The sequence below is a fragment of the Stegostoma tigrinum genome, unplaced genomic scaffold (genome assembly GCF_030684315.1).
Source record: "Stegostoma tigrinum isolate sSteTig4 unplaced genomic scaffold, sSteTig4.hap1 scaffold_236, whole genome shotgun sequence".
Classification (NCBI taxonomy): domain Eukaryota; kingdom Metazoa; phylum Chordata; class Chondrichthyes; order Orectolobiformes; family Stegostomatidae; genus Stegostoma; species Stegostoma tigrinum.
The window spans coordinates 100,790-119,707 of record NW_026728170.1 but is presented as its reverse complement, the minus strand read 5'-3'; the positions used below and the strand labels follow the sequence as shown (position 1 = coordinate 119,707).

General features: G+C 44.3%; 1 long non-coding RNA gene across 3 annotated transcripts in view; it reads right to left on the bottom strand.

Annotated features, from left to right (window-relative positions):
* Positions 1-13,755, bottom strand: part of LOC132207981 (uncharacterized) — a 63,450-nt gene extending 49,695 nt beyond the window's left edge. The window contains exons 1-4 of one of the 3 annotated variants that reach the window (XR_009444071.1): positions 13,568-13,755; positions 12,330-12,461; positions 4,958-5,169; positions 3,313-3,426 (exon numbers count right to left, since the gene is read on the bottom strand). This is a non-coding gene — a long non-coding RNA (uncharacterized LOC132207981). Of the gene's footprint in view, positions 1-753; positions 1,030-3,312; positions 3,427-4,957; positions 5,170-12,329; positions 12,462-13,567 lie in introns of those variants that run through there. The other 2 variants (XR_009444070.1, XR_009444069.1) reach the window with 2 other exon arrangements.
* Positions 13,756-18,918: the final 5,163 nt, after the last annotated feature.

The window sequence follows — 18,918 nt, the reverse complement described above, 5'->3', positions numbered from 1 at the left end:
GTGTTCCAGTTGAGTTACCTGGCAGGGCGTGGTGTAAAGGGAGCATGCTGGGCCCATTACCCAGAAGGTCACTGGATTGAAACCATTCTCTGCTGTCGTCACCAACAAATTGATGTTTGTTAGCAGCTAAGTTAATTTTGCTCACATTGTCTCTGCATCAGCTTCTTGCTCTCAGTAACCACTTCAATCTACATTAAACCACATTTATCCTGACATGGACACACATTGTAAATGTTGCAAACATGCATCAGCTGGTACTTTTTCCTTTCACTCAATCCCTTTCTCAACAAGAACCAACACCGGTGTGATGGTCCAAATGGCCTTCTCCTGTTCTGTCACTCTGGGATGATCTGAACAGTGAACATTATCCTCTACAGTAAGGCAATACAGCGGAGAGATAGCAGTGCAGTGGTGATAATCCCTGGGGACTGAGACACAGCAGCTGCTGGAGTTTGAATTCAATGAATAAAATCTGGAAAGTAAACCTGAATTTCAGGAATAGAGGCCGTGACTTTAATTTCCTGAAATCCCATTCATTCATGTCACTTTGGAAGGGAAGTCCTTGCCTGGTCAGACATACAAGTGTCTTGAGGCCCACAACAACATGGTTGATCCCTATCTGCCCTCTGACATCAGTTCAAGGTAAATTAGGGATGAACAACAAATGCTGTCCTGACCAGCAATACCCACATTCTATGGGAGAATAAGGAAGAACAAAAACACATTCACAACAAGAAAAAAAAAATAGGCCTTCTCTCTGCATTGACTTGAATTCACCTGATCGCCCAATCTGGACAAAGACAAGGACACGCACAGCACAGAGAAACCAGGGAACTGCATTTACGTATCGACAGGCCAGACAATTGACTGAAGGCTTGTCCACACAGACCACCTGTATGGTTTCTCTTCACTGTGAATGACACTTGTTCCTTAAATGTTCAAAGCTCCTGAGAATGAAGTGAATCTGACAGTTCTTGATCCAAAGTTTGAGTTGAGCAGCCTGTCAGTAAATACTTCCTTTCCAATTCCCTGGAAAAATAAATTTACAACAGTTAAAAGTAGAATGAAAGCTGCTAGATTGTCACCTGGATCATTAGAAACTGCAGATGCTGTAGATCAGGAGTGAAAAATAATTTGCTAGTAAAGCTCAGCAGGTCTGGCAACATCTGTGAATGAAAAAAACAGGTTAATGTTTCAGGTCTGATGATCCTTTCTGAAGTTCAGAGGAAGGGTCACCGAACTCAAAACATTAACTCTGTTCTTTCCTTCACAGATGTTGTCAGTCCTGCTGAGCTATTTCACTTGGATCATTTGATATCTTTGAAAGGACAGAAGATGAAAAATACAGGACAAATCAGGCTGTGGGAACTGGCTGCAGAGCCAATCATTATTTGTGCAGAGCCAGAGTGGGAGGTTTCAGTGAGACCACAACAATGCTGTCGGTGTAACAATACAAACCGTACACCTATCTGACCATAACCTGTGTCACTCTGTAACTGGATACGTGTAAATGACCGAGGCTTGCTGAAAATGCATTCCTGTAAGCAAGTCGGAATTCATGGTCCTCCTTTCGATAATTAATTCCCCTTTTGCACTGGTGGGATTTGTATTTGGAGTACTGTGTTCAGTTCTGGTCACCCGACTTAAAGAAGGTTGTTATGAAACATTTCAGGGAAGATTCAATGGACTAATATCTGGAATGATCTAGAGGAAAATACAGGCTCGGCCTGTATTGTCTGGAGTTTAGAAAAGAAAGAGGAGACTAAATTGAAACATGAAAGATCCTGAGGGGACCTGACCAGATGCATGGTGAAAACATGGTCCCTCTTGTGGAAGGATCTAGAACTGAGGGTCATTGTTGAAAGGTAAGGGTGAGTCCATTTGAAATAGTGAGGAACATTTATTTTCTCTGAGGGCTGAGAATCTTTGTGACTCCCTTCGTAAAAAGGTAGTGGATGCAGCATCTATTTTTTTTTAAAGGCAGAGACAGATTCTTGTTGACCAAGACAATGAAAGATATTCTGAGATATATAGGCACATAGAGCAGAGGTTGAAATTAGATCAGCAGTGATTTTATTGAGTCGCAGAGCAGGCTCGAGGGGCCGAGTGACCCACACTTGTTCCTCATTCCTACGTTTGAATAAACCGCAGGACAAAGAAGCTCAAGTCTTGTCTGATTACTGTGGGTGAGGAGGGTGTTTGTGCTCCCACTTCACTCACCCAGTGGATTAGTTCCTCTCTACACCCCGACCAGCTTCAATTTACATTTGAAAAGTTTTAATCACATCAGCTGTCATCCTTCCAACTTACAGGGAATACATCATTCCTGGTGAGATGATGCATTTTAATAGGAGTAGAGAACACACAAATTAGGAATCAGTTATCCATTCTGCCTCTCGAGCTTCAAAAAGGTCAAAGTTGATCTATTTAGTCTTCAATTCAACCTTCCCACTTGGCCTCGATAGTTTTTTTTTAAACAAAATCCTGTGGGCATTGCTGGCTGTGTTTAATTGTCATTAAGAAGGTGGCAGTGTTCTGTGTCCATGAACCACTGTAGCCCATGAATGGTAGGTGGACGCATAATGCTCTGAGGGAGAGAATTCAGGATTTTGACCCAGCAATACATTTCCAAGTCAGGATGGTGAGTGGTGTAGAGGGAATTCACGTCCAACGCAGAGTCTACAGCACGGAAAAAGGCTCCACTGGCTCTGGCTGATCTTGACACTACCTTCCAAGTGCACTGTTATTCCATCTTTTATAGCTGACCCGAAAATATTTTTTCAACTATCAATTTTATGCACATTCCCTGTTTTCTTTCTCACTCCCTTCTTACATATTAGGGTTACATTAGCGATCCTCCAATCCATAAAAACTGAGTCTAGAGAATTTGGAGGAAAACCATTTGTGAATCTGCTATTTCTACAGCCACTTCCTAAGGTACTTTGAGATGAAGGTTATCAGTGTCTGGGGATTTATCTGCCTGTTATCCCATTAGTTGTCCCAATATCATTTTCCTACTAATACTGATTCCACCTTCCTATTAGACCCTGTGATCCCCCTTAATTTTGGGACGTTATTTGTATCCTCCTTATTGAAAACGTCAGACATATCTAATTGGTCTGCAATCACTTTGCACCCCATTATAAATTCCTTGTTTCTGCTTGTAAGGAGACCCTATATTCTTCTTGACCAGTCTTTCACTGCCAATCTTCAACTAAGAGTTTAATGATGATCATGAAACCGTTGTTGATCGTCAGGAAAAACCCATCTGGCTCACTAATATCCTTCAGGGAAAGGAACTGTTATCCTTACCTGGTTTGGTCTGTGAGTGCCTCCAGCCGTACAGCAATGCAGCTGACACTTGATAGCCCTCTGTGCAATCACAGATGGGCAATAAATTCTGGCCAAGCCAGCAAAGTCCATGTCCTGTAAATGAATATAAAACAACATTTTATTGGGTGTATGGTCCCTGCAAGCATGCACTCATGTTCTGTTTTGTCACTCTGATTGAATCCCTTTGTTTCCCTTTGCAGAAATCTAAACTGCTCCCAATCCTGTTGTCAGTTGTTTTATTGGCCTAATTGTGTATGCTGCTTCCTTAAATTTAATACCTGTTCATTTCCATTTCTGTGCTGTGGTTTGATCATGTTTCCCATTTTGTTATTATGCCAGGCTGCGATGAATAACTTCCACAGCTTGTCATTGTCCTCTTTCAATGTTTGTCATTACCCATTTCCCATCATCCATTTAAACACTGATTCACCATTTATCACAACTAGCTCGTGTCTCATACCATTTTAACTTCTTTCATTTAATTACAGGACCTGAGTCTCAGAAACTACAATATCACTCTCCAGCTTTGTGAAGAATTCTATCCTATTGTGGTCACTCATCCTTAAGGGCCCATACTCAACTGCATTGTCAATTATTCCATCCTCATTGTACAAAACCCATCTGCTTCTTCAACATGTTGATTCATAAAATTGTACCATATAGACACTAAAGATTCCTCCTGCACTGTACTGTTACAAAGTGCAGGACCCCCACAGCTACCTAGAATACACCTCCCCCCCACCCACGCTCCTGCAAAAAATTCCATCCCCTATTCCCAATTCCTCCGCCTCCGTTGCATCTGCTCCCACGATAAGACATTCCACTCCCGCACATCCCATGATCACTCTCCAGCTTTGTGAAGAATTCTATCCTATTGTGGTCACTCATCCAACCTTAAGGGCCCATACTCAACTGGATTGTCAATTATTCCATCCTCATTGTACAAAACCCATCTGCTTCTTCAACATGTTGATTCATAAAATTGTACCGTATAGACACTAAGGATTCCTCCTGCACTGTACTGGTACAGTGTGATTTGGGCAATTTATAAGTAGGTTGCAGTCACCTGTAATTAAAGCCATAACTTTATGCCTTGTATCTCTCAATTCCACCCTAATGCCTTCCCCAATATTACTGCAGCTTGGGGTCCATATGCAGCACTAAGGTCATTTTCTGTCCATTGGTGTTTCTCAGCTCAACCCAAACAGACTCTACTTCACTACACCCTATATCCTGGCTCACATGAGTTTCCTGTTTTAATCAGCAGCTCCTGACAAATCCTTTACCATCTTTCCTGCCCAGTCCATCTTCCTCAGACAACCCACTGATTGCAGGTTTCAATCTTGTAAACCTCCTCTGAGACACTTTGAATAAAAGAACGGAAGGCCAAAACCTGATACGGTATTTGAGATTTGGTCTGACCCCTTCCTTGTACAAATGAAGCAGAACATCTTTTAATTGATTATTACTTGTTGTCATAACAAGGGAGATGGCCTCGTGGCTTTCTGGATTTCAGAGAGATCTTGATCAATTGGAGCAATGGGCTGATAAATGGCAGATTGAATTTTATCTGCATAAATGTTTGTTTTACCACAACACAATACTTCACAAAGGCAGGACTTACACAATTAATGGTTGGGCTCTCGGTAGTGTTGCAGAACAGAAAAAAACCTCGGGTTTCAGGTACATCATTCTTTGAAATTTGCATCACAGGTAGACAGGGTGGTTAAGAAGGCGTTTAGCACACTTGTCTTCATTGCTCAGGTCTGAGTACAGGACTTGGGAAGTTATGTTGGCTAGTCCTCTTCGGTCGGACTGTGTGCTGCTCTGGTCGTCCTGTTATGGGAAGATTATTATTAAACTGGAGTGGGTTTGGTCAAAATTACCAGGATATTGCTGGGAATGGAGGGTTTGAGTTATAAAAATACGCTGGATTGGCTGGGACTTCTTTCACTGGAAGCTAAGGGGTTGAGAGATGGCCTTATATAGGTTAATAAAATAATGAGAGACACAGATAAGGAATAGCAAAGGTATTTTCCCTCAGGTGGGGGGTTTCAAAACCAGGGGCATTTTTTTAAGATGAGGGGAGAAAGATTTAAAAAGGACATGACGGACAACTTTTTGTTTTACACAGAGTGCTCAGTGTGGTGGATGTGGGTACAGTTACAATGTTCAAAAAACATTCAGATAAGTACATGAATTTGAAAGGTTGAGTGCGAATATGGGCCAAACGCAGGAAGATGGAACTAGTTTAGTTTGGGAACATGGTCGGCATGAACTAGTTGTATCGATGGGCCTGTTTCCATGCTGTATGACCCTCTGATAACATTCTATATCTGCACACTAACTCTGAAACTCAATTTCTTAATTTAAATTCTTCTGCACTTCAGAATTCCATTTAATGAATATTTTGCTCCATTCATTTTGGTAGGAAGAATTTTTCCACTTCATCCAACTCCTGCAAGATATTTTTCCTGTAATAATGTTCCAGATTTCAGAGGAAAGATCGAAAGGGGGGCAAAACAGGTGAGGGAGTAGCTTTTATTAATAAGGAAAACATTGCTGCTATCACCAGAAGAGATATTTTAGAAACACCATCCAATGAAAACATATGTTGAAATTAGAAATAAAAAGGAACGATCATCTCATGGGATTGTACCATAGGCTTCCTAATAGTCAGAGGGAAATTGAGGAACAAATGTGCCGAGAGATCTCAGATAGGTGTAAGAATAATAAGATTATAATAGTTAGTGATCTACAGTTTCCAAACATTTAAATGGGTTGACAGAGTGTTAAAGATTTGGATGGTGAGTAATTTGTGAAATGTGTTCAATAAAGTTTTCTTTACCAATAAATCAATGTTCCTATGAAAATAAAAAGCTTTTCTTGGTTAATAAGGCACAGCAAGTGACTGAAGTGGCAGAACAGAGAAACTTTGAATCTTGTGATAGTAATTCTATCAGTTTTAAAACAGTTGTTGAAAAGGATGTGTCTTCCAGAAAAAAATTACAAGTTTTCAATTGGAGGAAGGCAAATTTTAATGATATAAGACAAGAACTTTCAAAAGTTCCGAGGAAGGATCAACTGACCCGAAATGTTAACTCTGATTTTTCCTCACAGATGCTGGCAGACTTGGTAAGCTGTTCCAGCAACTTCTGTTCTTGTAACTTTCAAAAGGTATCAGGAGTAGACTGCAGGTATAAGGATGTCTGATAAGTGGGAGGCTTTCAAAAGTGTGATAATTCAGAGTCATTATGTCCCTTTTCGAGTGAAAGGTACAGCTGGTAGGATTAGAGAACAATGGGTGAAAAAGATACTCAGGTTTCAGTCAAGAAAATAATAATAATAAATTATTAGATGCAAACAACTTGGCTCAAATGAATATCTTGAACAGTGTAAATAGTGTTAGGGGAATTCTTAAACAGGACGTCAGGACGGCAAAAAAGCAACTTGAAACTGCCATGGTAAATAAGCTTCAGAATAATTCAGAGTTTTTGCAAGTGCATTTAGAGGAAGAGAGCACCGAGAGAGCAAGCAGGGCTCCATAAAGTTGAAAAAGGTCAACTTTGTGTTGAACCACAGGAGGAGAGAGGGATCGTAAAGGAATATATTGCATCAGTTTTTACTGTTGAGAAAGAAATGGAGGCTAGACAAGTCAGGAGTAGAAATATTTTGGTTTGAAAACAGTTCACCGAGATGGGGGAGATTTTAATGAATTTCTTCTCAGTGTTTATTAAGTAGAGAATCATGGATGCTAAGGAAAAAAAGGGAAGTAAGTGGGGATGTTCTGGACCATCGCGGAGGTGTTTACAGCCTTAAAGCACTTTAAGGTTGATAAATCCACTGGACCTGATGAAGTCCAGCTTCGGACACTGCGGGAGGCTGCGGAAGAAATTGCAGAGATTTTTGCTTCATCTTTTGCCATTGCTGAAATTCCAGAAGACTGGAAGGTGCCTAGTGTTGTCTCATTGTTTAAGAAAGGTAGCAAAAACCAGCCAGGGGACTACAGTCCATTGAACTAGTGGTAGACACGGCATTGAAGAAGATATTCAGAGAGTGGGTGCACAAATGCTTGGATATTCAAGGTCTGATTTGGGATAGTCATCATGGCTTTGTGCACAAGAATCATGTCTGACAAATCTATTCATGCTTTTCGAAGAGGTAAGCAAGAGGATTGATGAGAGTAAGGCAGAGAATGCTGTCTATGTGGACTTTAGTCAGGCCTTTAACAAGGACCTGTACAGCAGGCTAGTCATGAAGGTTCGGTTGTGCGGGATCCAGGGAGAGCTAGCTCATGTTTTCGATGGTAGGAATAAGAGCCTGATGGCTGAAGGTTGGTTCTTGGACGGGAGTCCTGTGGCTCATGGTGTAACACGGGTCAGTACTGGGACCTTTGTTATTTTTCACTTTCATAAACGATCTGGATGTGAATGTACACAGCATGATTAGTAAGTTTGCGGATGATACAACATTAAGAGGTATCACTGATTGCAGTGAAAGTTATCAAAAATTACAGCGGGAAGTGGGCTGAGGATTGCCAAATGAAATTCAATACAGCTAAGTGTGAGGTGTTGGCCTTTGGAAAGTTCAACCGAGGTCAGAGCCATACAGTGAATCGTAAGTTCTGAGGAGTATTGTGGGACAGAGACACTGAGGAGTACAAGTACATAGTTGGTTGAAAGCAGCATCACAGGTAGACAGGGTGGTGAGCAAAGCATTTAGCAGGCCGGCCTTCTTCGGTCAAGGCAGTGCTTATAAGAGTTGGGACATTAAAGATGTACAAGTCATTGGAGAGGCCACATTTGCAGTGCGGTGCACAGTTTTGGTCATACTGTTACAGGAAAGGCATAGCTAAACTGGAAAATGTGCAAAGAGGAGTTACAAGGATGTTGCTAGGAATAGTAGGCCTGGGTTCTGAGGAGAGGTTGGCCAGGATTGGATTTTATTCCTTGGAATGTAGGAGAATGAGAGCTGACCTTACTGAGGTGGATAAAATCATGAGGGGCTTAGATAGGAAGAATGCATGTAGTCTTTTTCCCAGGGATGGGGAATGGGAAACTGGAGTGTACAGATTTAAGGTGAGAGGGGGCAGATTTAAGGAGGATGCGAGGAGCAACTTCTTCACATAGAGAGTGGTGCATATTTGGAACGGGCTGCCAGAGAAAGTGGTTGAGACAGGCTCAAAAAGAACAATTAAAAAAAAAACATTTGGGCAGGTACATAGATGGAAAGTGTTTGTAGGGGGACGTGGACCAAATGCAGGCAATTAGAACTTGTTGAGTGGGCAACAGAGTCAGCATGGACCAGTTTGGGCCGAAGGGCCTGTTTCCGTGCTGTGTTACACTCTGACTTTAAACCTTTAGGTCCTGCTCTAGTGCATCAAACCATGTTGTGGGAAGTTAAAGAGAAAACATGGGGCCCCCTTGCAGAAATATTTGTATCATCTATAATTACGAGTGAGGTGCCAGATCACTGGAGAGTGGCTAAAATTGTGCCTTCGTTTAAGGGACATAAGGAGAAGCCTGGGAACTATCGAGCTGAGAGTCTGACTTCGGTTTTGGGTATGTAGTTGAAGGTAATTGTGAAATGTAGGATTTATGTATTTGGAGAGATAGGAATGATTAGTTGATTGATTTTCTTGGAGAAGTAACAAAGAAGATAATTGAGGGCGGAGTGGTGGAAGTAGTTTATATTGAGAAGACTAAATCCTTTGACAATGTTCCACAAGGAGGACTAATTAGTAAAGTTAGATCATATGGGACTCGGGGGGAGCTTGTCAACTGGATACAAATATGGCTTAGTGACAGGACACAGACACTGGTGGTGGAGGGTTGTTTATCAGACCGGAGGCCTGTTCCCAGAGGTGTTGCACAGGGTTCAGTGCTCGCTCTAATTTTGTTTGACTTTATATAAAAAAGCGATTTAGATGAGAATAGTGGAGACATGGTCAGTAAGTTTGCAGATGACACCAGAATAAGCAGGATAGTGGACAGCGAAGTAGGCTGTCCAAGATTACAAAGAGATCTTGATTTATAGGGTCAACAGGCTGAAGAATGGCAGGTGGTGTTTAATTTGGATAAAGGCGAGTTATTTCATTTTGGTAAAACAAACAAGATCAGGACGTAGACAATTAAACGTAGGGTCTTGGGGTTAGTGTTGTCGAACAGAGAGACCTCAGGGTTCAGGCCCTTAATTCTGTGAGGTTGGCATCACATGTAGAAAGGGTGGTTAAGTCGGTGTTTAGCCTGCTTGCCTTCACTGCTCAGATCTTTTGTGTATAGGAGTTGGGATGTGATGTTGAAGTTGTGCAGAACATCAGTGAGGCCTCTTCTGGAATAATGTGTCTACTTCGGATCTCCTGTCATACGAAGAATATCATCATGCTTGGAAGGGTTCAGAAAAAAATTATCAGGATGTTGCCAGGAATGGAGGCTTTGAGTCCTAAGGAGAGGCTTGATCGCTTGGGATCTTTTTCCACTGCAGTCTAAGAATTGGAGGCGTGGACTTATATGTTTATAAAATCATGAAGAGTACAGATAAGGTGAATGGAAGTTCCCTTTTCATTCACGTGAGGTATTTCAAGACTAGGGGGCTGGAGAAAACCAGCTGAAACGTTCACTCTCTATGTATGAAGTTGGACAGTCCCTTTTGCCAAACTATTTGACGAAGGGCCAAACAGATGGAGACTATGTGATGCTTCTCGTGGTTGGATTAACTTTCTACTCTGGGTGGCTTCATGCCACACTTACAGTCCATAGTTTACCAGTACTGGAGGGTATGAGTTATGAGGAGAGACTAGGATTTCACTTGAAAATAGGAGGTTGAGGGATGACTTTAGAGAGGTTTATAAAATCATGAGGGGTATAATGTGTACAGCAAGGGTCTTCTCCCTTGTAGAGGGGAGTCCAAACTGGAGGGTATATTTTTAAAGGGAGCGGAGAAAGATTTAAAGGTAGACAAGTGGGAGCTCTTTCAAACAGAAGGTTGTTTCTATGTGGAATGAACCGCCAACGGAAGTGGCAGATGTAGGTACACTTCCAATATTTAAAAGACATTTATACAGGTACATGAATATGAAAGGTTGAGAGGGATATGGACCAAACACAAGCAAGTGGGACTCGTTCAGTTTGGGAAACTGGTCGGCATGGACAAGTTGGAACGAAGGAGGCTGCAGAACTCAAATAATTTTTGACATTTTGGAAACAGTTCATGTTGCAGGAGAGGAAGAGTTAAATGTCTTGGAAATATGAAGATGGATAAATCTTCAGCACCTGATCTAATGTATCCCAAGACATTATGGGAAGGGAAGAAATTGCAAAAATGTTGGTATCATCTATAAATATGGGTGAGGCGCCAGATGGCCAGAAATGGCTAATATTATGCCTTTGTTTTAGAAGGGATGTCGGGAGAAGCCTGAGAATTATAGACCTTAATGTAACACTGGAAGACAGTAACAGAATTAGAGTCAGTATGGATTTATGAAAGGGAAGTCATGCTGGACAAAACTGCTGGAAAGTTTCATTTGGAGTTGAAAATCCAGTGGATGATGCTCATGTGCGCTTTGAGAAGGCGTTCAAAAGGTCCCACAGAAGAGATTAGCAAATAAAGTTAAAGCATATGAGATCTGATTGCTTCTGTGTGCCAGCCAGTGACCAGTGTGATAGTGTAGGGGTCAGTGATGGACGCCAGGTACTCACATCGTCTATTAGCTATTTAAATGAGAAAACTTGAATATCGTATCTGCAAGCTTGTAGGATTAGGACAGTGATCTGTGAGGAAGATGCAAGCATGCTTCAGTGTGACTTGGAGTTGAGTGAGTGGGGCAAAAATGCAAGGCAGATGAAATATAATGTGGATAAGTTCAAGACTATCCAGTTGGATTACAAAACTAGGAAAACACAAGTCACTGACAGTAAGCATGCAGGTGCAACGGGGGGCAAAGAGGGCTAATGGTATTTTGACCCTCAGAGTGACAGCATTTGAGTACAGGAGCAGGGATGTCTTGCTGAAATTGTACAGGATCTTAGTGAGACCACACCTGGGATGGTATGTGCAAATTTGGAATTCTTATCTGGAGAAGGATGTTCTGTCTATGGACGCTATTCACAAAGTTGATGAGACTGATTCCTGGAATGGCAAGACTTACGTATAAGTCCAGCACTGATTGGTTAGGATGAAATTCACGGGAGTTTAGATTAGATTAGATTCCCTACAGTGTGGAAACAGTCCTTCGGCCCAACAAGTCCACACCACCCCTTGAAGTATCGCACACAGACCCATCCCCCTCCAACCCACGTACCCCCGAACACTACGGGCAATTTAGCATGGCCAATCCACCTAGCCTACACATCTTTTGACTGTGGGAGGAAACCGGAGCACCCAGAGGAAACCCACGCAGACACAGGGAGCATGTGTAAACTCCACAGACAGTTGCCCGAGGCTGGAATCGAACCTGGGTCCCTGGTGCGGTGAGGCTGCCGTGCTAACCACGGAGCCACCGTGCCGCCCTAGTTTAGAAGGATGAGGAAAGATTTCACAGAAGCCAATAACATTCTAACAAGCCTAAATTCAGGACGGATGTTGTCAATGACCAGGGAGTCAGATCTTAGGGGCATGGGCTAAGCTGTTAACGGCTGAAATGAGGAAACCTTTTTTAAAAAAAACAGAGACTGGTGACCCTGTGAAATTTGCTGCCACAGAAAGCAGTTAAGGCCAAACACTGATGCTGATGATGATGACGACGACGACGATATTATAGTTGTGAGGGCTTAAGGGATCAAAGGGTATGACTATCACGTGGGAAGAGGCTGAGTAGAATGATCAGCCATGATCAAAGTGACTATCGGAGAAGGATCAAAAGCTACAATGGCCTGCAACTGTTCCTATTTTCTATGTTTCTAATATGGTGAAGGTGGAATAAGAACAAAATGATTACAACTGACACAAATATCAGCACAACCTTATCACCACTGGATGAAAATCCTATAACTCCTTACCAAATTGCAACATGGGAGCTACGTCACCACATGGATCGCAGCAGTTCAAGAAGGTGCAGCGTGATTTTGGAAGCTTCTGGAGTGGCTGCTCTGTCTCTCATTTTCAATCCAGTTTTCAAGTTGTTGAATGCCCTGAGAAAAGCAACATAGTATGTCAGAAATATCTTTGGACGTTTGCTGATACTGGGGGACCTGTGGGGTGGGACAGTGGCTGGGGGTACAGGAGGGGGTAAAGTTGGGGAAGAGGGACAATGAGAGAAACAACTGGCTGGATTTTGTGTTGGGGTGATGGGCGAAGAATAACCCCAATATGCAAACCACACAGCCACACCCTGTGCAGCTCTCTCCCTCCACTCTGGTCTTTCTCTGAGCCTCTGCCACACCAGCAGTCAGCTCAGCAAAGATGTGCATGAAGACGGACACTTTTCCATCAGTCTCAGGCACGAGGACAAGCATATTGCAAACAGTCTTCAGTGTACACAGCAATGATTTAAATCATTAGCTTTTGATACCAGCCCCATTCACACCAAAGACAGTCACAAGATAAATTAAAAAAAAACAAAACTGACCACATTACATAAGCAGTTTCCATGATGCACTGTTTCACATGGACAGAGGATTGTCAAATCTTTACCCTGTCACATCAGCAGATAAATACCTTTTCTCAGAAAGCCCCTGTTGTAAAGTCCTTCTGTTTGACCATGTTCCCTCCCAGACTTGCTGGCACCTGTTCTCAGATGCTGACCTTATTAATGGCCAAGAGTCTACACAGTTTTTGAATAAGAAACATCCAGCAATTAACTTTCAGGCCTGGCCTCAGAAACCAATAATTGATTTTGTATTTTTTAAGCACAACTGCTGCTCACAGCCCAGACGTCACCGTTCAACTCACAGGTTCAAGCCAAAATGACTTTTAAAAACTCAGCGAGGGTGCTAACACAGGTCACAGTGGAAAGACCTCTAACCAATGAGTGCACATTGGAGTTCTGCTTTACTGAGAACACCTCTCATTGCTGTAATCACATTCTGAAGTGGCTTGACAGGGTAAAACCTGACAGGGCTTTCCCTCTCACAGGACAGTCTGGGCCTGTTTCAGGGAGGAAGCCTGAGGCTCTCTGCAATCTACACGCAGCACCAGAAGACCCCTGTTTGAGACTTGAGACCTAAACTGAGCTGTCATGCAGCCCTCTTACTCGAATACAGCACCGAAGCTGCCCTCCCCTTCAACCTGTACTCACCGCTTGTGGCTCTCATGGAGGACCATTTCATTCCGGATATCCCTCCCAATACGCATGCTCCATAGCTGACCAAAACATCTAACGACCAATAACAAGCAAGAGGCGGAACAGGAAGAAGGCCCCGGATGTGCTTGTTCTCCAACCAATCAGAGGACGAGGCCACAATTCTGGGGGCGGGTCCCCGGATCCGAAACGTTAAACTCTGCCTGATCCTTCACAGATGCTGCAGACAGGCTGAGCTTTTCCACCAAAACAAAGTGAGGGGCTGGATGGACGCAGCAGGACAAGCAGCATCTCAGGGGCACAAAAGCTGGTGTTTCGGGCAGTTTTAATGCAGTTCCCATGATCTCTGAGCTTTTCCAACAGAGATGGTAGGAACTGCAGATGTTGGAGGATCTGAGATAACAAGGTGTGGGGCTGGATGGACACAGCAGGCCAAGCAGCATCAGAGGAGCAGGAAGGCCAACGTTTGGGGCCTAGACCCTTCATCAGATGTTGGGGAGGGGAAGGGGGCTTAAATAAATCGGGCGAGATGGGGAGGTGGATAGACGTTGGAGAGAGGAGAAGATAGATGGAGGGGAGACAGACAAGTTAAAGGGGCGGGGATGGAGCCAGGAAAGGTGAGTGTAGGTAGGGAGTTAGGGAGGTGATAGGTCAGTCCATAGAGGACAGACAGGTCAAGGGGCGGGATGAGGTTAGGAGGTAGGAAATGGGGTGGGTGGAAGGGATAGGTTGGGGCAAGAACAGGTTTAGTGAGGTGGGGACAATCTGGGCTGGTTTTGGGATGCGGTAGGGTAGGAAGATCTTGAAGCTTGTGAAGTCCTCATTGATACCATTGGGCTGCAGGTTTCCCAATATGAGTTGCTGTTCCTGCATCCTTCAGGTGGAATCGTTGTGGCACTGCAGGAGGCCCAGGATGGACATGTCGTCGAAGGAATGGGAGGGGGGTTTGAAATGTTTTGCGACTGGGAGGTGCAGTTGTTGAGTGTGAAGCCAGCATAGGTGTTCTGCACAGTGGTCCCCAAACCGCCACTTGGTTTCCGCGATGTAGAGGGTGACACAACGGGAACAGCGGATGCAGTATACCGCAATAACAGATGTGGGGTCTGGGATGGGGGGGACAGGGGAGGTATAGGTGCACGTGTAGCTCTTCCTGCGGTTGCAGGGAAAAGTGCCGAGTGTGGTGGGGCTGGAGGGGAGTGTGGAGCAGGCAAGGGAGTCATGGAGAGAGTGGTCCCTCCAGAAAGCAGATAAGGGTGGGGAGGGAAAAATGTCTTTCATGGTGGGGTTGGATTGCAGATGGCTGAAGTGTCGAAGGATGATGCGTTGGATTGGAGGTTGGTGGGGTGGTACGTGAGGAGGAGGGGGATTCTGTTTTGGTTGTTATTGCGGGGAGGGGGTGTGAGGGATGAGTTGTGGGAAATGCAGGAGACATGGTTGAGGGCGTTCTCGATCACTGAGAGAGGTGGTTGTGGTCCTTGAAAAATGAAGACATCTGAGATGCACAGTGGTGGAATGCCTCGTCCTGGGAGCAGATGTGGCGGAATTGGGAATAGAGGATGGCATTTTTGCAGGAAGGTAGGTGGGAGGAGGTGTATTCTAGGTAGCTGTTGGAGTTGGTGAGCTTGAAATGGATATCGATTTCTAGGTGGTTGCTGAAGATGGAGATAGAGAGGCCAAGGAAGGAGAGAGAGGTATTAGAAATTGTCCACGTGAACTTAAAGTTGGGGTGGAAGGTGTTGGTGAAGTGGATGAACTGTTTGAGCTCTTCCTGGAAGCATGAGGCGGCGTTGATACAGTCGTCAATGTAACAGAGGAAGAAAAGGGATTTAGGGCCAGTGTAGGTACGGAAGCGGGATTGTTCCACGTAACCTACAAAGAGGGCGGCATAGCTTGGGCCCAAGCGGTTACCCATGGTCATCCCCTTCATCTGTAGGAAGTTGGAGGAATTGAAAGAGAAGTTGTCGAGTGTGAGGTCGAGTTTGGCTAAGCAGATGAGAGTGTTAGTGGAGGGGGTCTGGTCAGGCCTGTGGGACAGGAAGAAGCAGAGGTCCTTTAGGCCATCTGTATGGGGAATGCAGGTGCACAGGGACTGGGTGTCCATGGTAAGAATGAGGTTTTGGGGACCAGGGAATTGTAAGTTCTGGAAGAGGTGGAGAGTGTGGGTGGTGCCACGGATGCAGGTAGGGAGTTCCTGGACAAAGGAGGAGAAAATGAAGTCCAGATAGGTGGAGATGAGTTCGGTGGGGCAGGAGCTGGCGGAGAGAATGGGTCAACCAGGGCAGGCAGGTTTGTGGATTTTGGGATGGAGATGGAAGTGGGCAGTTTGGGGTTGGGGAATGATGAGGTTGGAGGCTGTGGGTGGGAGGTCATCTGAGTTGATGAGGTTGTGGATGGTTTGGGAGACGATGGTTTGGTGATCGGGCGTGGGGTCATGATCAAGGAGACAGTAGGAGGTGGTGTAGGAGTGTCGGCATACAGCCTCAGCGATGTAGAGGTCAGTGCACCATACTACAACTACGCCTCCCTTGTCCTTGGGTTTTGTGGTGAGGTTGGGATTGGAGCAGAGGTCTGCACGTTCTGCAGGGGAGAGGTTGGAGTGAGTGGGAGGGGCGGAGAGGTCGAGGCGATTGATGTCATGACGGCAGTTAATGATGAAGCGGTTGAGGGAGGGTCGGGGGTCTTGGGATGGTGTGCAGGAGGGGTGGGTGCGTTGGAGGAGGGAGAAGGGGCCAGTAGAGGGAGGGTTAGGCTCACGACTGAAGAAGTAAGCGTGGAGGCGGATGCGGTGGAAAAACTACTCAGCGTCCAAGCATGAGCGGTTCTCGTTGAATTGTGGGTGGAGGGGGACAAAGGTGAGCCCTTTACTGAGGACTGACCGTTCGTCCTCAGTAAGGGGGGTAGTAAGGAAGGGAAGGTGTAGACTTGGCAGGGCTCAGTTTTTCTGTTTCCTCTGGAGCTGCTGGCTGTGGAGGCGGTGGGCAGAGTTGCTTCGGCAATGGCGGGTGGAGTTGCGTCAGCGTCAGCAGTGGGCAGAATTACGTACGGTGGCAGTGGGTGGAGTTGCATCGGCGGTGGGCGGAGCATGGTAAGAGGTGGCAGCCGCGGTGACGGTAGGTGTGTCCTCAGTGTCTATGGTGTTGGACTCGGAAATGGAGGCAGTGGCATTCACTGTCCTGGAAACGGTGTATCCGGCGGCGGAGGATGTGACATCTTTCCTGGTGGCTCCGACAGTGGCCACATGGCCAATGGTGGCGGGCACATTGTGGGGGAGTTCCTGGGTAGGGTTGGCGATTTGGGTGGTGGAGGAAGCCCGTTTTGGATGGTAGGCACCAGTAAGTTTACTGTACTTATGGTTTTTTGTGTCCACTAAAGCTGAGTAGAATTGTGAGTTCAGGTTGTGGATCCTACGAAGAATAAAAGAAAACAGAGCTCCTTTGCAGGTCTGAGAGAGGGAGGCTCTGAGCTGGGGAAGGCTGGATTGCAGTGCCTGGAGATGCCGGCGCATTGTTGCGAGTGTGTGTTTCAGGAGGCACAGGGAGAAACACTTCTGAAATGTCTTAATGTACTGAACGCTTCTGAAGTTCTGGATGTAGACATTGTCACGTTCGGGGTCAAATTGGGAAGGCTTGAATGTGGACTGTAGTCCAACGGGGATGATCTGGTTCCATAGGCAGGGACGCAGAAAGGTGATGTGGCAGTAGTACCTGGTTTGTTCAGGATGTGGTCGAGCAGTTTCAAGGCTGAAGAGGGAAGTTTTTGGAAGCTTTTCCAGGGTAATGGTGAGACTGCATTGAGAGCACTGTGGGCACGATGAAATCAGAAGCTATCCAGAGATGATTGGCTGAACTGATTCCTGTGAGAAATATTTATCTTCAGAGGAAATCATAACCAGACTGGCCCTGGATTTATTGGACTTTAGGCGAATGACACATGGTCTTGTTTAAACCCAAAATATTCTGAGCAGTCTTTTCAAGTTGAATGCTGAAACAATATTTCCATTTGTGAACAGTGGATGGACTGTAAAATGGAGAATATCTCAGTTAGACAATGGTGACTTATTTCTTTTACCCTTTCAAAGGATTGTGTGCTTATGGAAGTCTTTCCAGAGAGAGATGGAGGATAAAAAATTGAATATTCTTAAGGGAGAGGCAGAAAGATTCTTGACTAAGAATGGCACACTAATGTTATAAGGGGTGGAGAGGAATGTTTATTTGAGGCCACATCCAGGTCTTTCAAGAACTCATGGCATGGCAGACTGGGTTTGATTTTTCTGATCACTTACTTCTGATCCAAGTTTGTACGTCTATTGTCTTCATAAACTGGAAAATAAGGAAAGAATTCATGTGGCCACGAAGGCTCTCCCTTTCAGAACAATGGGTACAACTTCCAAATCCGATTTTTAAACAGCACTATGAAAATATTCGGGAAAGTTTCATGGTTTTCCAGAAAGAACAGAGGAATAGAACAAAGTTAAATTCTCATTAAAACTGCTTTAGTAAACAGATTGGGCTGAATATATGTCTTTAATAGAACAGATTACTTTTATTTGTTCTGGTGAGATGAGTTTCATTGACAAGAGCAGCATTTATTGCCTCTGTCTAATTCCCATTCAGAATATGATGATGAAACCCAGGGACACTAACAGATATGTTTCATGGAGAAGTACAGGATTCTGAGCAAGTGACAGTGAATGGACAATGATATATATCCAAACCAGGATGCTGTGTGGCCTTGGACAGCGTAATCCTCAACATTTGATGCTCACAACATATGGAAATTGTAAGACTGTATTTTCTGTTTTCAAAAATTAAGGTCAGAGAGTCATTCAGTTGACAAACAGGACCTTCAGCTCAGCATGTCTATTCCAGTCAAACAAACAAAACTGCATTAATCACACTTACCTAGAAGTCTACAGCCACTAGGCTCTGGCATTTTGAATGCTCCTCCAGCTGCTTCTCAAATGCTGAGTTATCTAAATTATCTGTGACCTGAGATTTTGCTTTTTTCTTTCACTTTATGCTTGAACTGCGTTTTGCAAATATATCCCACAACATCAAAGACAGTGATTAGCTCGATAGATCATTACAAATGTCTACATTGTTTTATAATCTTCGGGAAAATCAGACTTTCTTTTGAATTCATTTGGGATTTTAATGTAGCTAGATCAGCCCTAATTGACCTTGAAAACTTCCAGCCCGAATTTCACCAAATTGGAAATGTCGTGGACACTTAAAAAGGTTACTTCAGAGTACAATGGGATCTTGTTCAGATGGGACACTGGGCCACGAGGTGGTAGATAGAGTTTATTTTGAATAAATGTGATGTGCTGTGTTTTGGAATTCAAATTA